This window comes from Lissotriton helveticus, chromosome 7 (assembly GCF_964261635.1).
Source record: "Lissotriton helveticus chromosome 7, aLisHel1.1, whole genome shotgun sequence".
Classification (NCBI taxonomy): Eukaryota; Metazoa; Chordata; class Amphibia; order Caudata; family Salamandridae; genus Lissotriton; species Lissotriton helveticus.
Genome location: NC_136068.1, coordinates 1,340,567,912 through 1,340,585,731, shown reverse-complemented (window position 1 = coordinate 1,340,585,731; position 17,820 = coordinate 1,340,567,912).

Genomic DNA, 17,820 nt, shown 5'->3' with positions numbered 1-17,820 from the left:
GCAAGACAAATAATTTAGAGCCAGCTTGGTGATCAGTGGCCAGTGAGTCCTTTTCCCATACCAATACACCAATGGGTTGTGATCAATGTAGACCTCTGTTGGGTCATCCAGATAGGCCTGCACCATCCACTCAAGGTCATCCAAGGCTGCTCCACTTTGTGTACCATCTGTGGCCTTTGCATCAGCACCGGAACGAGCAAACTCTTGATGAGTTATCCAATCCGCTTCCGACAATATTATGGCTGGGCCTGCTGCAGGTGAGGATGATGATACGGTTGCTGGTGTAGGTAACGGCTGTGAGGGAAAGTGACTGCCTTCGGCCACAGAAGTGGACCTTGACGCCAGAGGGCCTGCTGATTCAGTAGTAAGTCTGCTGGTTCCTTCAATTTTTTGCTGCTATTTTTCGAACCGAGTGGCTGACAGAGCAAGCCAATGTTTGTACTTTGAAACATCTGCTTCAGTAAAAGGAATGAATGCTTTGCTGGCCACTGCCTTTTTGTACCGTGGATCTAGAGAAGTGGCACAAATGTAATGTTGTTCTGTATGTATTTTTTTAGCCTGTCATTGTCAACTAGGCGGGTTAATAAGCTCTCCGCCAACTGATATGCGTCTGGCTTGTCAGTATCATCATTGAACGTTGAAGACATCACCTTCAGTTGGTGCTCTAGCATGCGCAACAATGGGATATCTTTGCCCAAAGTATTGTCCTCCCTGTCAGGTGTTTAACTAGGTCTCATTCCTCCAACTCTAGCCTTATGTCTTTCATAGTAGAACCCAGTGCAAAGACATTCTCATTGATTACCAAGCACTGCTCAGGCAGATGGTCAAGCATGTAGAAGGTTGAGTTCCAACCTGTTACCACCTCCTGGATGAGTCCTTTGACTGGCACTCTACGTTCATGTTGAAGTTTCCTCAGCTGCTTCCGGGCCTTAAAAGAATGGCTGAAATGTGTGCAGATTCTTCGGCAGGTGGTCAGTAACTTGCTGACTGTGTTTTCTTTTTTCAAGAAATCTTGAACAACAATGTTAATAGTGTGCGCCAAACACGGCACTCTGAAATAGCTACCATCATTCATGGCCCTAACTAGATTACTGCCATTATCCGTGGAAACATAACCAATCATGCGCTTTCTTGGATGCAGCCATTTAAAGACCCTACTGTTAAACTCCTCCAAAATGTTTACTCCAGTATGAGATTTCTCCATGGCAAACATGGCTACTGTTGCATGTTTCCGACTAGCTTGAACAATTGTGGCAGTGTCAACACCTGCAGACATCTTTTCTCTAACCCCTGCAAAAGAGACCCAGTGTGCAGTGATGCACATGTAATCAAGGGCTTGGCAACTGGTCCAATTGTCTGTTGTCAGGTGGATAGTGTGAACAGCATTCTTTTGCAAAGCTGCCCCAATCACCTCCAGCACATCTTGATGTAGTGCTGGTACCGCAACTCTGGCAAAATAGGACCATCTAGGAACCTTCCATTTAGGGCAGACTGTTGCCACAAATTGTTGAAAACTCACCCCTACCACGAAAGAAAAAGGGAGAAGGTCCAGCGCTAACATTTTAGCCAGCATTGCATTATAAAGACGTGCCATTGGGTGGTTGCGTTCGAATGGCGCCTCTGACCAAAACATGCTTTTAATGGTGGTCTGGACCGTTTTCATATGTGATGAGGATGCAGACCTCTTCAACCCAGTTAGGCTCATTGATGTACTTGTTCGCATTGGTGTCTCTACCAGACTACTGTGTCTCCTTGATGTTGTTGGGGTAGAGGAGGGTGTGGGCGCTACCACTGCAGTGCTGCTGCCAGGGGTTCTATGTGTACCAGAAAAAATGTCTCTCGGTTGTTCACCTCCCCCCTGCACGATCAGCTCCTCTTCGTCATCAGATGCAAAATCAATATCTACATTTGGATTTGTACTTTTGGCTTCCCGGATCTTACTTAGGTGCGCCTCCCACTGGATAGTGTGGTGTTTTTGGAGATGACCTCTCTGGCCTCCGGTACCATAGTTGGTACCAAGCTTACCCCGACTAACTACATTTTTACAAATCGAACAAATAACTAGGTTTTCCGCTAAGTTGCTAACACTAAAGAAGTCCCAAACTGGGGAGTTGAGATGTCTGGTGGTGGAGGTACTACTTTCAATGCCAGATGAAGTGGAGGATGGGTGTGGCTGAATTTGACTCTGTTGTGCACTTACAGTTACAGCACCACTACTTGAGGTAAAGGAGGTCGAGCTGGATGGAGGTCCCTGCAAGCCCTTCTTCTGAAGAGAAAATATGGCAGCTGTAGGTCGTGTTGGTGTAGTAGTTACCTGTGTTGGTGGTGGTACCAGTGCCATGCCACCCACATCCCGCTCAGCAGCAATTCGCGATAGGGTAAAAATGCCTGTCTGCTGCATGCCCGCCGGGGCTGGAGTGACGACTGTGATGACTGGGTCATCATCCTCAGACTGTTCATCAGCAGCAGAATACACCACTTCTACTTCTTGTTCGTTGTCTTCACCCATAAGTGAAAGCCTTGCGGTAAACCTTCCTTTTAGGCTTAGCTACCTTTATCGGCTCATGGCGTGCCTCCCTCTCAGACTGCATTGGTACTTTCCAATCTAGATCAAGATCATCAGAAGGAAGTGGGCTTGAAGAAGAACTTGTACTAGCCCTCCTTGGCCTTTTTCTTGCTGGGGATCTGGATGATAATGGATCATCAGGAGGAGTGGCTTGCTCGGATGATACCTCCGCTTGAATTTTGATTTCCTGATGTGCTCCTACTTCTGGAGAAACAAGCATTGTGGGCAGTTGTGCCTCTCCACACACCTCTCCATGCGCCTCTCCATATGCCTCTCCCTGCGCCTCTCCTTGCGCCTCTCCTTGTTGCACCTGTGGTTGTCGTTGTTGCTGTGGTTGAACACTCGTCAGATGAGTTACACCCTGCGTTGTTTGGATGCTACTTTCTTGCGATGAGTCAACGCGAACATCACTGGTCGATGGTGATTGAGCAATTAAAGTGGCTTCCACTGCGGCACTGATGGCCTTGGGCCTAACTTGGCATGGTGGTAATGAGACAAATGAAACTGAGGTGCTGCTCCCAGCTTGAATTTGAATTTGAATTTAAAATATGTATTAAGCGCAACGTTCACTATGCGGTTTCTTGGCGCTGTGGAGGCAGATTAGCAGTAAAACAACAAAACTGAGGGGGTAACAGGGAAGGAAAGGAATTTACATTGGGAAAGCTTGAGTAAAAAGAAGGGTCTTAAGATCTTTACGGAAGGCAGAGTAGTGAGTAGCCAAACGTAAATGATCGGGGAGGGAATTCCAAAAGGAAGGTGCCAGTACAGAAAAATTGGATCCGCCCCATTTCTTGCGTCTATACCGGGGAACCTGAAGAAGTGATTGAGTGGATGACCGCAGCTCACGGACAGGGATGTACTCTTTTAGTAGAGAAGAAATGAAGGCAGGGGCAGTCCCTTGACGTGCCTGGAAGACCATGCATCCAGTCTTAAAAAGAGATCGCTCCTTAACAGGCAGCCAATGTAGTGCTTTCAACAAGGGGGTAGAGTGGTGAGAGCGGGGGAAACCATAAATCAGTCTGGCCGCCAGGTTTTGGACCAGCTGGAGCTTCTGCAGACTATAGGCCGGGATACCGTTGTAAAGGGCATTGGCATAGTCCAGCCGGGAGACAACCAGAGCGGACATGATTAATTTAAGAGCAGAAGGAGAAAAGAAACGGGAAACAGAGCGGATAGTACGGAGTACAAAAAAACAAGAAGACACCACAGAACTGATTTGTGAATGAAGATTGAGATGATTGTTGAGTTTGATACCCAGAGTTTTAACTGAAGAAGAGGGTGTAGGAGGGGATCCCAAGGAGGAGGGCCAAAAGAGAGAGTTCCAGGGACTGGAGGAACCACCTGTAAGGACCAGCTCTGTTTTGTCAGGGTTCAACTTCAGATGGTTGTGGTTCATCCAGTCCCTGATGAAGATCATGATCGACTGAAAATTAGAAATAGAATAAGAAGAAGAAGACAGATTAAAGATAAGCTGGAGGTCATCTGCATAATTAAACACAGTGACCTCCAGCTGTTGGAGGGCGAAGATCAAAGGGTAGATGTAAAGATTAAACAGAAGGGGAGAGAGAGAAGAACCCTGGGGGACACCACAAGTGACTTTGAGTTGGGTGGCCGAGAAATCCCCCAACCGAACCGCCTGGGCACGGTCCCTCAGGAAGGATGATAGCCACACCAGGGCTGGGCCCTCGACCCCCGCCGCTCCGACACGGGACAGTAAGATGGAATGGTCAACCGTGTCGAAGGCGGCGGAGAGATCGAGGAGCACCAGGGCCTGGTTGTTATTTTGGTCCATGCCCTCCCTGAGATGGTTCAGGACCGATACCACGACGGACTCGGTGGAGTGCCTAGGCCGAAAACCAGCTTGGCGGGACGCAAGACCACCATTGGCTTCCACATGGGTACTGAGGACTGATGTTACGTGCCGCTCTAGCACCATGCCCAAATAAGGCAGGAGGGAGATGGGGCGATAGTTAGCTGGAGTGGAAGGGTCCAACCCAGGCTTCTTAAGGATGGGGACTATAGTGGCAGATTTAAGGGCAGGAGTTACCACGCCCTGAGCCAGCGAGCTATTGAGGAAGGATATAGGCGGTTTGGGACAGACAGAATAAATCTGTTGTAGAATGTAGGCTGGGCAGATATCCGCCGGGGAACCAGATTTTATTTTGGGGAGTATTGCAAGGAATGCCTCCTCAGTGAGCGGGGAGAAAAAGGAAAGAGAGCCGTGGGCAGTCGGGGGAGAAGGCTCAGAAAAAGCAGGGGAAGGAGATGGGATATTGGCTCTGATGTTAACAATTTTTTCTAAAAAATAAGTGTTCAACGAATCACAGAGGGACTGGGAAGGGGAAGGTTTAGGGGTGGCCCTGTCAGAATAAGCCAAGTCCTGGACTCCCGGCTTGGTTCCCGGTGGACACCGCTGCTGCAGGCGTAGTTTTTTTTCCCAAAAAAAGTGTCTGTGGGCACACCAGTCTCCTTGGTAAGTGGCGCCACTTGCTTCTTCTGCTCCTTCCTACTGGCAGTGGCACTGGCAACTTTCTTGCTAGAGGAGCTACGACCACCTTTCTTTGGGCCCATCTTCTTAAGATGTCAGAAGAACAGCAGGCTGCAGCTGCACGAGTTGCAGAGTTGTCTGTTGCCACATGTGACGTCACGTGACGTTGTGCTGCGCACACTGCAGCAGGACTTCTTCCTGGCACTGATGATGAACAATGAGGATGATTGATTTGTGGTTTTCTTTGTGCACCTAAAAGCAAAGGAAGCCAGAGGAACATCAGTTAAATAAATGTTGCATATGTCGTGCTTCAATTAGTATTTACAACTAGGCACTATTATTATTACAACACACCCCTAGACGGGAAGACCAAAATTAAAATTGCAAAAATTTCTAATCAAAAATGGATGTTTTACATTAATAGAAGAGAGACCCCACAGAAAGCCTTGGTCCATGCACCACACTGAGTACCGCTGGGCATAATGGATGAAAGCAGGGCAGACTGGGTGCAGGCCTATGGCACAAAGCACACTGCCTGGCTTCAAAAAGGTCCCTTGACCCCCACCCACATGGCCAAGCCCTGCCTGAACCAGGCCTCAAAATGGCCCCCACCCACATGGCCGGGCCCCAACACCACCCCAAAAAAATCGAAAAACACACAATAATCACCACAATCCAATGCCATCCATGCCCAAATGATGTTTAAATTCAAGAGACCCCACAAAAAGCCTTGGTCCATGCACCACACTGAGTACCCCTGGGCATAATGGATGAAAGTAGGGCAGACTGGGTGCAGGCCTATGGCACAAAGCACACTGCCTGGCTTCAAAATGGGTCCTTGACCCCCACCCACAGGTCCAGGCCCTGCCTGGACCAGGCCTCAAAATGCCCCCCGCACATGGCCAGGCCCCAATACCACCCCAAAATAATCGAAAAACAAACAAAAATCACCACAATCCAATGCCATCCATGCCCTAAATGATGTTTAAATTCAAGAGACCCCACAAAAAGCCTTGGTCCGTGCACCACTGTGTACCCCTGGGCCTACTGGCTAGTGTGGCTTTACACGCACACCAAAATTTTTAAAAAAAATCCACAAATAACAGTGAGCTATTCAATTCCATGACAATAAATGATATTTAAATAAAAAAAACTCACAGAAACAGTTGTATCATGCACCCATGACTAACCCTGGGCCAACTGGATACAGTGCCTACCCACAATATATTTTTTTTAAAGTTGTGAAAAAGTTAAAAAATTGTAGTTGCAGCAACTGCAATGCCCCAAACAAACAACACCAAAGTACTTGTAAAATCTCAAATCCAAAAGTAATCCAAAAGTGATCCAAACAAAAAGTCCTCAAATACAAATATCCAGCAGCACCCAGAAAAAGTAATCCTTCCAGCTCCAGATCCAAATGAAAAGTGACCAGGACATGAAGAAAGCACTGGGAGGAGCCTGCTGGACAGGAACAGGAAGTTGGAGACTCTGGGGCACTTCCTTCCTCCCACCCCCCAAAAATGGACTCCTTGCACAAAAAAGTGCAGCCAAATGTCAATCTGAGGAGATATTCTGATCCAAATCATCATTTTCAGAAGGTTCATGCTGCCTGCGGTAGATTTCTTGTGCAGAATTGCAATTTTTGCAAGTTCGGGAAAGCGAGCTGTTCAAATCTCCCGCCAGAAGTTAGCTGCGCATTGCATCTACGTGTTCGCAATTATTTACTCCCGGGACGCGTGATCGCGGGCTCTTATGACGTAGTCGCATTCCCCAAACTCTCGCAGTGCAAGATGGCGGACCGCTCTGACGTACTCGCGGTCGAAAAGTCTCGCGCAATCACGCAGCAAGTTCCAAAATGGCGCAGTGCACGCAAACCGGGAGGAAAAACAATTCGGCAAACTCAGAATCACGGTAAGTCAACGCCACGCGCGCAAGATTGTATTTTTGAAGCGCGACCAAGCAAAACAATCCGCCAGCTTGCGAATTGCGGATTTTTGGGCAGATTCGTTTGATTCGCGGATTGCGAAATTGCCAAAAATCTGCAAATTAAGTTAGCAGAACGGATTTTCAGCCCACACTTAGTGTCAATATTTAAAATTCTGATCCCTGTAGGTCACAGCCTTTCAAACAGCTTGCTGTTATGGTCATCTAAGATGTTTGCAGCTCTATGAGATTTATACAGTGGCAGGCTGCACAAAATGTCAGCCTGTCACATGTTCAACTAACAACTGCAAGCAAGGTGGCCTGGCCCCACCAAAGAACACATGTAAGCATATGGCAAAAGCACACTGACTGGCTACACAAACTGGTTGCTGGCCCCATGGTAAAAAAAAAGTGACTGCACAAAATGGCACAAAATGGCCCTCAACCACATGACATGGAGAACAAAGACAAATGGTGGCCTTTGGCAAGCACAAACATGCACACACACACACATACTGGCCAGACAATGAAGGCATGGTAACACTGAAGGAAACACTGTCATTAATTCAGCAAATCTCAAAAATGAAAATTAAGCACACTGGGTGGCTTCACAAAATGTTCGCCGGCTACATGCTCAAACAACAATAGCAAGCAAGGAGGCATAACTCCAAGTAGGCCTATGGCAAAAGCGCACTGGCTGGCCACACAACATGTTCACCGGCCACATGCTCAAACAACAACAGCAAGCAAGGAGGCATGTCCACAACAAAGAAAACATGCAAGCACATGGCAAAAGCACACTGACTGGCTACACAAAATGGTTGCTGGCCCCATGGTCAAACAACAAGCAGGGAAGCATGGACATCAAATAACACATACAGGCCTATAGACACTAACTTCACAAAATGGCCCTCAACCGCATGACATGGAGAACAAAGGAAAATATTGGCCTTTGGCAAGCACACACACACCCATACTGGCCAGACAATGGAGGCATGATAACACTGAAGGAAGCACTGCCATTAATTCAGCAATCTCAAAAAAATGAGATGAAATGATGTTTCAAAAGAACATCTTCCACAGAAACAGTTGCTTCTTGTACCGATGAATACTATTGGGCTTATTGACTGGATGGCCCATGGGCAGACTAGGCACATAGAAAAATAAATGAATATAGCAAATTTAACAAACATGGAGTAAATGTACTGAACTGTGCAACATTTTTCCATAACAAAAGATACAAAATTAAATACAAAAATCATAACTAGGCCCGTACTGAAACTGAAGGCCACCCACCACAACAAAGTTGTATAAGTGAATGAAAGTTCAAATAAATGCTGGTGCATGACCTCTTTCAAACAAAAGACACCCTTATACAAAGGTTTTTGAACTGACTTGTGATATAACAAAACAAAGATATATATGCAGCAGACAAAGAGAGTGAACCTTCCACTTCAAAACCAAATTAAAAGTGACCAGGGGATGGACATAGCACTGAGAGGAGCCTGCTGAACATGAACAGGAAGTTGGAGTCTCTGTGGTACTTCATTGCCTATTATATAACTTTTTTGTTGAAAAAAAGTTAAATAATAAAATGCTTCTTGCAGTAAAAGCAACCTGAACGGTCAGTTGAAAGCAGAATATTTACTCAAAAACGTCTTTTCTAGTAGGTTTAGCAGCTTCTCGAATATGGAATCTGCTTGAGATGCAGCGGGGTAGCTCACGCTCTTCAAAGTAACAAAAATAGTAGCAGAAGATGCAGTGGCGACCTGAAGCAGCACTAGTGACCAGCGAATCTCGCTCACTAGCAACCATCAAACCTCTTTGCACTCTCCAGCATACGCCATGAAACTGCTTGTGTGTGCCAATGGAAAAATGTTTCACGCAATGTGGAATTTAGCTGAATCTCTGTGTTACACATGTAGTGTGGAGTTCCCGAATTCTGCCAACTCCAAGAGTGGTAATATCTTTCCACCCAGTCCTAAGTTTTATACCTCGTGGCTTCTTTGAAGTAGGAAACATTTCTAGAGAATTCCATTTGAACTGCTTGAAATATCCTGTCTTCCCAGCCCTGACTTCAAGCTGGCTACATGAACAATGCAGTGGTGACAAGACCTTTGTGTGAAGGCAAAGCTTAGCCTATTCAATTGGAAGGTGGGCTGTGCCCCGCTCCACTCCCCCATTCTGTCAGTTGATGGCCTATCCAGGCACAGCTAATCTCTCTATTATTTGATTATGTGGCCCATGAACAGGATGCTGGCATCAAATAGTTGGGGCAGGAAAATGTCAACTTTCAAAAAGTTGCATTTTCAAAATTGTAACTTAAAATCTAATGCTACCATTAAAAAGGATTTTTAATTACAATTTCTCAGACAATGAACATGAAATGTTCATTTGTTCCCAATTTAAAGTTAGCACTTACTAAATGGAATAAAGTCAACCTAATGTTATCCTGTGGGGGAAGTAGGCCTCACAACAGTTAAAAACAAATTAAGGAGTTCTTCACTTCCAGGATATGTAAAACTTACAACTACATGTCCAACATTTTAAATAAACTGCAACCTACCCTATGGGCTGTTAGGGCCTACTCTAGGTGTGACTTTTATGTGTTAAAAAAGAAGTTTAGGCCTGGCAAAAGGTTTATTTTGCCAGGTCAACATGGCAATTTAAAACTGCACACACAGGCTGCAAATGCAGATTCCAGGCATGTTTAAAAGGGATACTTATGTAGGTGGCCCAATTAATGCTGCATTTAATTTACAGGATTGGGTACAGGTAGTATCACTTTACTGGGTCTTAAAAATAAATTAAATATTCCAAATGGGTTTTAGCCAATTTGTTCATGTTTAAAGGAGAAAGCACAAGCACTTTAGCAATACTTGGCAGTGGTAAAGTGCACAGAGTCCTAAAGCCAGCAAAAGAGGAAGTCAGCAGAAGCAGGAGGATGGAAGGCAAAAAGTTGGGGTAAAACCATGCCAATGATGTCAGGTCCAATGTGCCCTTTCCTCCCAGTTAAAAGCATGGAGAACTACCCACCTCAAGGGAGTTCACCCTGCTAAGGTGGAAGGACCTGGAAGGACCATCAGCACTGGCATGGTCAGATCAAGGGCGATGCTGCACCGTAAAGCCAATTCCTTGTAGGGAGATGGACCATGGCAGCAGGTTGTGATTATCACCTCTTATCTGTGCTAGCCCTTTGAGGGGTCTTAGTTCTGACAGAACCCGGAAGTGAGCCCCAAGCCATAGACTTGCATAGTTCTTCAGTGCTAAGACCACTTCAAAGGCTTCTCATTCAATTGCACTCCACCTCTGTTCCCTGGCAAGACTCATCCGATAATAAAGGTCACTGGTTGATATAGGCCCGCTTCATTCAGTTGTGAGTGCATGGATCCTATGTAATGCTCAGAGTTAGGTGTCTGCATGATGAACTCCTGGGAGAAATCAGGGGTCTTGAGCATGGGTGCCATGCACATGGCCTTCTTCAAACTGTTAAAAGCTGTCTGGCACTCCTCCGTCCATATTACCTGTCTGGGCTGCTTCTTTGAACCCAGCTCTGTCAAGGCAGCAACGATGATGCCATACTCTATGACAAATACCCTGTAGTGTCCAGTGAGGCCACAAAAGGTCCACACTTCTGTCTTGGTTTTTGGGGTTCCCAAGCCAGAATGCTTTGCATTTTGGCCTGGAGGGTCTGTACCCTACCCTCTCCAACCTGGTGACCCAAGTAGACCACTGAACCACATTCTATCTGTCACTTACTGGACTTGATAGTCAGGTCTGCTCTATGCAGAACCTGAAGCACTTCTCTGAGGTGGCACATGTGGTCCTCATAGCTGGAATTGAAGACCACAATGTTGTCTAGGTAGTCAGCATTGAAGTTCTCCAACCAGCCAGGACCTGACTGACCAACCTCTGCAGGGTGGCAGGGGGGGGGTCTTCAACCCGAAGGGCATCACCCACAACTGGACGTTGCCTTAAGGGGTAGAGAATGCAAAACTCTTTTTAGCCCTCTCATTTAAGGGAATCTGCCAGTACCCAGATATCAGATCAAACATGCTCAGGATCTTAGCAGCCCCTAATTGATCAATGAGCTCATCAGCTTGGGGGATGGGGAGAGCATCCGTTTTAGAGTTTGCATTGAGCCCCAGATAATCCACACTGAATCTGAGTTTGGGCGTGCTATGTGAGGGGGCAGCGGTTGGGACCAGGACCACTGTTTAAAATAGATGCCTAGTGGCATTGAGTCCCTCTGTTCACATTTGACACAAAGGATAAATCCTGACACTAGAGTGCAAACGATAAACACTTAGTTGTTGCTAATAAGACATTACGACCAGTCCATAGTAGCCATTCAAAGATGGAACTAGCCTCCAGCAGAGGTTTCACAATAAATTAACCTAATGTAATACGTTACGTGAATCCGGCACATTTTTTAAGCCTATGCACTATGGCGCCGGCTCTTTCTGTTCTCACATAGCGGGTTTGCAGAAGTCGGGATTCCAGCTAAAAGGTAAGGAGATTTAAAGCTATAGTGTTTCTGGGGTCCATGTGCGGTCACCACCAATAAGAAAAGATAGATACAGAAAGGGCAATGTGGTGATGTTGTCGAGCAGATTTCTTTTCAATTTTCACTATAGGAAATAGCCGTCAGTCTTTCACCTAAAGAGCACCTTCATGTACCCTTGTGTACTAATAAGGAATTTGCGATCGTATGCTCAAAGGTGTGACACGCAGTTTGTATCAAATATCACCAGTCCAAATGTTTTTAGCAAGCTTTATAGGCCAAATATAACGGCCATTATATCTCCATCCCTAAAAAGAACTTACTGAGCGTGACATCAGTTAGTGGTATTTACGTGTACCCGCTCTATTTAAACATAACAACAATAGATTAAAAAGTTGTTAAATGTGTTTTTCTAAGTGAGAACTAGTTTCAGCGGTCAGCTTGATATGAATGTAGGCATCTCTTAGTTGAAGTAGGTGCCATTTATTTCTATTTTCGCTGACTTATGAATTACAGCTAAAAAGATAGTCAATACAAGCAATCAAAATGGCCCAATCTCGGTGGTCAGCAGTTGCAATAAAAATCTTCAGACATGCTATCTCTGAGGACACATGTCTGTGTCAAATGTGTTTCATTTAGTGAGCACTAGTTATAGTGACCAGTTTGTTATAAATATAGGCATTTACAAGTAAAAGTAAGTGCCTTTTAGCATTTTTTTAAAACTTTTTGTATTTATTTTGGCCAAGTTACGAAGTATATATAAAAAGCCAGTTCAAACAAGTGAATAAATGGGGCTAGCCTCAGAGGTTAGCAGCATTCACAATAATGCTTAGATATCCCAGAACCGATGATATATGCCTGTGTGTATAACCTTATGTTTTATTTAAATGTTTTGATAACACAAAAATAACAGCCGAATTGCAAAAATTGACTCCGTATAGCTGCATATATCGGACATATAACTAATGTGACGTTATAAAAATGCGAAAGAAACAATAGAAAAAATAAGGTAAAATAAAGTTGGAAATATGAGAAATTTTTGATTCCGTAAAGAGCAGAAAAGAATAAAGGGGTCATTTTTGCTGTCTGTCATATTTTTTAGAACAGACTAGTTGGAGAACCAACAACAAATGGACACCTAATGACCAATAGGACACGCCTGAAGGATATATGGGTCCACTATTGAACCAAGGTAATTACCCAGATGTACATGAATTGGTTAGTACTATTATTTTAGACATACCTACGAATGCAGGAAACAGATATGTGGGATATATGGTAAGCGCACACCAGCTAATAACAACTCTTTATATCACAGATGTTATCAGAGGATAAGGCCACATATAGGCACATTGCCTTTTTAGATAGCATGGAATTAATATTACTTTTCCTTTCTTTTTCTTTTTTCCCCTTAATTAACATTTTTTTTCTTCGGATGCACGGTCTGGGATCCTTTGGTATGGTAACCTTTACTAAATCCATCTGACCAGTTAATCTACCGCAGTAGCAACCAAAAGTAATCTCCTCTAAGGAAATTAATTTAGGGCATCTTAAATTATCTGAATCCCTTTCTGCTTTTAGATTCCCCAATCAACCTCCGCTGCATTAACTATAAGAAAGCAAGCAGTCCTGAAGAAGATGGATTGAATGAAAGGTATCCACTGAAACGTGCGTCGGCCTTTTTCTCTTCAACCTGGCGGCAATATCATGGATAATAAAGAAGATTTCTCACCATGAGTTTTTTTCTGTTGCAAGCCATTCTATTAAGCTGGAGAATAATGAATGTGATTTGATGTGTGTATTAGAATGTTTGGTATTTTATGATTGGATGTGAGGTTTTGCATTTATGTGACAATGATTTGGGGACAAATCTAATATTGTTATTTTGTATGCATTTTCTTGGACAAGCTGCGCCAAATTTGCACATTTTATAATTTTGTATTCCTGATGCACAATGTATAATTTGTATTGTATATATGTACACAGAGAAAAATTATGGTGCTTTTTATTACCATGCGCCTGTTTCTCTTCAATCTGGCGGCAATATCATGGATATTAAAGAAGATTTCTCACCAGGAGTTATTTTTCTGTTGCAAGCCATTCTTTTAAGCTGGAGAATAATAAATATGATGTGATATGTGTATGAGAATGCTTGGTATGTTATGATTGGATGTGAGGTTTTGCATTTATGCGATAATGGTTAAGGGACAAATCTAATATTGTTATTTTGTATGCATTTTCTTGCACAAGCTATGCCAAATTTGCACATTTATTAGTTTTGTCTTCATGTTGCACTATGTATGATTTGTATTGTATACATGTACACAGAGACAAATGATGGTGCTTTTTATTACCATGTAAAAAATCAAAAAAAAATTACAGAAATATTTGACAAGAGAAAATAATAAACAAAATGTGAATTGATACATTTTTTGTAAATTGTATTTGATTCTTCTAAGCATAGGGATAGCCCAATAGACCTTATTATAGCCAGTGGATAGTTAGAGTTGGTCGAGTGGGAGGTACATGTTCATTTATGATTCTGTTTTTCCCTTTTCTACCAGACCACAAAATTAAGCATTAATGGGTACCTTATTTTCTGAATGTTGAACCCAAGATAATCCACACTGAAACTGAGTTTGGGGGTGCTATGTGAGGGGGCAGTGTTGGGGATCAGAAACACTGTTCCATATCAAGGGCTTGCTCGGGGGATCAACTACCCCTAGCTCCAGCATTTTGGAGACTTCCTCCTTGCTGGCTCTCACCTTGTCAGATAGCGGACCATGAGACATCATACCTGTGTTAAAAAAAATAAAAAATCCAAGAGTGTCTGCAAACACTGCCGTTGCAGAGACACTCTGGGAGAGACTGCTGCTCTGTGGGGCCAGGCGAGTCATTCCAGGAGGCCAGAGTGGGGCAGAAGGGGCGTAAGAGGTGAACAAAGACCCAGGCACATGCAAATGTTCTTTTTAAAGACCTGTGAAGAGCTCGGGTGGGGCTGTGTGTCTGTGCGCGCTGGGGAAGCTGGCTGGGGAAGCTGTCTTTCTCAGCTGGCTGGGGAAGCTGTCTTTCTCAGCTGGCTGGGGAAACTGTCTTTCTCAGCCCGGTGACACACAGGCAGGGTGAGATGACAGAGGGAGGTAGAGGTACAGAGACAGAGGGAGAGGGAGGGAAAGGGAGACCGAGACATGGAGACAGAGAAAGGGAGACAGACAGAGGCAGGAGGGCGACAGAGGGAGACAGAGGGAGGGAGACAGAGTGAGGGAAGGGAGTGAGGGAGGGAGTGAGGGAAGGGAGTGAGGGAGTGAGGGAAGGGGAGTGAGTGAGGGAAGGGAAGTGAGGGAGTGAGGGAAGGGAGTGAGGGAAGGGAAGGGAAGGAAGTGAGGGGAGGGAGGGAGTGAGGGAAGGGGGGTGAGGGAAGGGGAGTGAGGGAAGGGAGAGAGGGAAGGGAGTGAGGGAAGGGAAGGGAGTGAGAGAGGGAGAGAGGGAAGGAGAGTGAGGGAAGGGGAGGGAGGGAAGGGGAGGGAGGAAAGAGGAGTGAGGGAGGGAAGGGGAGTGAGGGAGGGAAGGGTAGTGAGGGAATGAGGGAGGGAAGGGGAGTGAGGGAGGGGGTGAGGGAGGGAGGGAAGGGGTGTGAGGAAAGGGGAGTGAGGAAGGGGTGTGAGGAAAGGGGAGTGAGGGAAGGGAGTGAGGGAGTGAGGGAAGGGAGTGAGGGAGGGAAGGGGAGTGAGGGAATGAGGGAGGGAAGGGGAGTGAGGGAGGGAAGGGGAGTGAGGGAGGGAAGGGGAGTGAGGGAGGGAAGGGGAGTGAGGGAAGGGGTGTGAGGAAAGGGGAGTGAGGAAAGGGGAGTGAGGAAGGGGTGTGAGGAAAGGGGAGTGAGGGAGGGAGTGAGGGAAGGGGAGGGAGGGAAGGGGAGTGAGGGAAGGGAGTGAGGGAAGGGAGTGAGGTAAGGGAGTGAGGGGAGGGAGTGAGGAAAGGGGAGTGAGGGAAGGGGAGTGAGGGAAGGGGAGTGAGGGAGGGAGAGAGTGAAGGGGAGTGAGGGTGAGTGAAGGGGAGTGAGGGAGGGAGAGGGGGAAGGAAGTGAGGGAAGGGAGTGAGGGGAGGGAGGGAGGGAGTGAGGGAAAGGAATTGAGGAAAGGGGAGTGACGGAGGGAGTGAGGGAAACGGAGTGAGGGAGGGAGTGAGGGAAGGGGAGTGAGGGAGGGAGTGAGGGAAGGGGACTGAGGGAGGAAGTGAGGGAAGGGGACTGAGGGAGGGAGTGAGGGAAGGGGAGTTAGGGAAGGGGAATGAGGGAGGGAGAGAGTGAAGGGGAGTGAGGGTGAGGGAAGGGGAGTGAGGGGGGAGAGGGGGAAGGGAGTGAGGGAAGGGAGTGAGGGGAGGGAGGGAGTGAGGGAAAGGAAGTGAGGAAAGGGGAGTGAGGGAGGGAGTGAGGTAAGGGAAGTGAGGAAAGGGGAGTGAGGTGAGTGAGGGAGGGAGTGAGGGAGTGAGTGAGGGAGTGAGGGAAGGGGAGTGAGGGAGTGAGGGAGTGAGGGAGGGAAGGGGAGTGAGGGAATGACGGAGGGAAGGGGAGTGAGGGAGGGAAGGGGAGTGAGGGAGGGAAGGGGAGTGAGGGAGTTGGTGAGGGAGGGGAGGGAGGGAAGGGGAGTGAGGGAGGGAAGGAGTGAGGAAGGGGTGTGAGGAAAGGGGAGTGAGTGAGGGAGGGAGTGAGGGGAGGGAGGGAAGGGGAGTAAGGGAAGGGAGGGAGGGAAGGGGAGGGAGTGAGGGAGGGAGGGAGTGAGGGAGGGAGTGAGGGAAGGGGAGTGAGAGAAGGGGAGTGAGGGAAGGGGAGTGAGGGAGGGAGAGAGTGAAGGGGAGTGAGGGTAAGGGAAGGGGAGTGTGGGAGGGAGAGGGGGGAGGGAGTGAGGGAAGGGAGTGAGGGAGGGAGGGAGTAAGGGAAGGGAAGTGAGGAAAGTGGAGTGAGGGAGGGAGTGAGAGAAGGGAAGTGAGGAAAGGGGAGTGAGGGAGGGAATGAGGGAAGGGGAGTGGAGAGGGAGTGGGGAGTGAGGGAAGGGGAGTGAGGGAAGGGGAGGGAGTGAGGGATTGAGGGAAGGGGAGTGAGGGAGTGAGAGAGGAAGGGGAGTGAGGGAGGAAAGGGGAGTGAGGGAGGGAAGGGGAGTGAGGGAGGTGGTGAGGGAGGGAGGGAGGGAAGGGGAGTGAGGGAGGGAGTGAGGAAGGGGTGTGAGGAAAGGGGAGTGAGAGGGGGAGTGAGTGAGGGAGGGAGTGAGGGAAGGGGAGGGAAGGAAGGGGAGGGAGGCAAGGTGAGGGAGGGAAGGGGAGGGGAGTGAGGGAGGGAAGGAAGGGGAGTGAGGGAGTTGGTGAGAGAGGGGAGGGAGGGAAGGGGAGTGAGGGAGGGAGAGGGGGAAGAGGGGGAAGGGAGTGAGGGGAGGGAGGGAGTAAGGGAAGGGAAGTGAGGAAAGGGTAGTGAGGGAGGGAGTGAGGAAGCGGAGTGAGGGAACGGAGTGAGGGGAGGGAGGGAGTGAGGGAAAGGAAGTGAGGAAAGGGGAGTGAGGGAGGGAGTGAGGTAAGGGAAGTGAGGAAAGGGGAGTGAGGGGAGTGAGGGAGGAGTGAGGGAGTGAGGGAGTGAGTGAGGGAGTGAGGGAAGGGGAGTGAGGGAGTGAGAGGAGGGAAGGGGAGTGAGGGAATGAGGGAGGGAAGGGGAGTGAGGGAGGGAAGGGGAGTGAGGGAGTTGGTGAGGGAGGGGAGGGAGGGAAGGGGAGGGAGGGAGTGAGGAAGGGGTGTGAGGAAAGGGGAGTGAGTGAGGGAGGGAGTGAGGGGAGGGAGGGAAGGGGAGTAAGGCAAGGGAGGGAGGGAAGGGGAGGGAGTGAGGGAGGGAGGGAGTGAGGGAAGGGGAGTGAGAGAAGGGGAGTGAGGGAAGGGGAGTGAGGGAGGGAGAGAGTGAAGGGGAGTGAGGGTAAGGGAAGGGGAGTGTGAGAGGGAGAGGGGGAAGGGAGTGAGGGAAGGGAGTGAGGGAAGGGAGTGAGGGGAGGGAGGGAGTAAGGGAAGGGAAGTGAGGAAAGTGGAGTGAGGGAGGGAGTGAGAGAAGGAAAGGGGAGTGAGGGAGGGAATGAGGGAAGGGGAGTGCGAGAGGGAGTGAGGGAGTGAGGGAAGGGGAGTGAGGGAAGGGGAGGGAGTGAGGGATTGAGGGAAGGGGAGTGAGGAAGTGAGAGAGGGAAGGGGAGGGAGGGAAGGGGAGTGAGGGAATGAGGGAGGGAAGGGGAGTGAGGGAGGAAAGGGGAGTGAGGGAGGGAAGGGGAGTGAGGGAGGTGGTGAGGGAGGGAGGGAGGGAAGGGGAGTGAGGGA